The sequence below is a fragment of the Schistocerca gregaria genome, unplaced genomic scaffold (genome assembly GCF_023897955.1).
Source record: "Schistocerca gregaria isolate iqSchGreg1 unplaced genomic scaffold, iqSchGreg1.2 ptg000612l, whole genome shotgun sequence".
In the NCBI taxonomy this organism is placed as follows: domain Eukaryota; kingdom Metazoa; phylum Arthropoda; class Insecta; order Orthoptera; family Acrididae; genus Schistocerca; species Schistocerca gregaria.
Window position 1 is genome coordinate 228,400 of NW_026062001.1, and position 2,173 is coordinate 230,572.

Consider the following 2,173-nt stretch of genomic DNA (forward strand, 5'->3'; position numbering starts at 1 on the left):
GATCGGCCACAACGGCCGGCGAAAGCGATAAATGAGGTATTAGTGAAAGATACTGGCTTATTAACATGGCTTGCTTCAAATTTTCAGAAAATGTAACTGATTCGAATATTTGACTAACGTAAAGCCTACCAAAATCGGCTGTATAGTTACGTTCATAGTCTGCACATAACTTTGCTGTGCACGGCCGTTGCCCCTGATAACAAAGTGCGAGTGCACCGCCCTCGTGGATAACATTGCGCCCCCTAGAGTGTGTCGCTGGAACACTGATAGAGGCAGAACATTCCAATTCGTCTGGTGAACTCTCAAGTGTCATTGATACCTTCTCTGATAATGATCTCTTACCTTCGCCATCAAAATGGCCTACCTCACTGGGAACGCATTTCTGGCCATATGTCCGCATGACCTTTTTTCCTCCTTTTGCTGCGGAAGCTGTGATCTCTGTATCTTGAAACAATACAAACCAAGGGAAAATCGAAATCACTATCTCTCGCCAATAAATAAACGATCTCTATAATCATACAAGACGAGCGAATTGTGTTAAGTAACTGATCATTCATTTTGGCCGCTGTACACAACGCAAATACCGTCTCCTTGCGATGAACAGCTTACGAATACAAGAGGTTATATTTATTATTTGCGGGTCGTCTTGCCCCTCAAAAACAGGAGGACAGTAAGTGATCTTGAAATTCGGCGACGTTCCTGGGTGCATTACGTGCTCCCACTTCTGGCCATATGAGGGTACGACGAGAATTCTCCATATAATCGTTCCGATGCTCACATGTTATGTTTTGGAGAGGCATACCGTTGGTTGGGCAAATTGATCATGGTACACTCGCAGGTCAGCGGCATTGTGACACTGTATTCGTTTCCCATGCGTATCTTTTCAGGCTGTATGCGACCCTCACTGTACTTTTAAGGACGACAATGCGTGATCGCATCGAAAGCACTGGTGTAGGAGGTCTTTGAATGAGTGCATGTTCGGCAAACTTAAACCCCGTGGGCCACGTCGTTATGCATTGGGGATGCATACCGCACCTCGCCTACATAGTCCAGCGACCATCCAGAGTTCTCAGTCAAACTTGTTGAGGAATGGAACGCTCTACCACATTTCCTTACCAACCTCGTGCCCAGGTTGGGAGCTGGTTACAGAGCACGCACAGCTGTGTTTGGTGATCACATGCTTTATGGAGAACACGTTCCGCCTTTTGCAATGTGACTACTGTCTTTGAACAAAAACGTCAGTTATGTTCGTATCATTGCATGTTTCTTTGTTACCATCTGTACCATGCAGCAGCAATTATTTCTATTTTGCTTGACAGTGACACAACATGTGAAAGTTACTTTGGCCTGGAGTTTCGCAAAGCACTATAATCGAAAACGAAAAAGGTCTGACGGGGTCTATTGGGGTGAAGTGAGACCACGGGGGCTGATTCCATACCACTGTGGCGGCTGCTTTATTGTATGAAGGACTGAATTTAGTTGAAAGTACTTGATCTTCATTTCTCGAGTATATGCTGAAGATTAAAGTTAATCGCATGTGAACCGGTACTTTCAGAGACTAAAATAAAGAGCTCCTGAAAACGCTATTTACTATTCCAAAGAAATGTGACTGGGATCCTAGAATACGAAACTGACTACAACTGTATGTTAGCAATATCGGTTTCTGCTGCTCCGGCTATGACAATATGAGAATAGGGGGGGGGGGGGGGGGCATAGGATAGTGTACCTACAAGCACATCTTCTTTCTTGGTCGGTGTTTCAGTTAGTCACCGATTTTAGAACTATATGAAGCAACGCGTACTAGAGGACGCGGTAAGTAGTTCCTGGCATTTTCGACTGCTGCTGTTGTGGGGCCTGAGGTATTGTTTTCTGCAGGGTTTGCAAATATAACGAGTTCTACATATTTAGTGTTGTGTAATATATTAAAGATATTTGGAGGATACTGTCTGTTCTATGGTTAAAGAATTTTGTGGTGAATAAAATATTGTTTAATTTTGACTAGTTACATAATGTGTGGATGAATAAGTTATAGTTCGTGAGTCACAAACCATCTCGTACCTTTAAACGGAAGACCTTGCACCATGGAGTATATGAGATTTGCAAAAGAAGTAAGTTTATGTAATGTATTAACGAAGTTACCAGTCTCGAAAAGGGAAATTTGTGATAGCTGCAA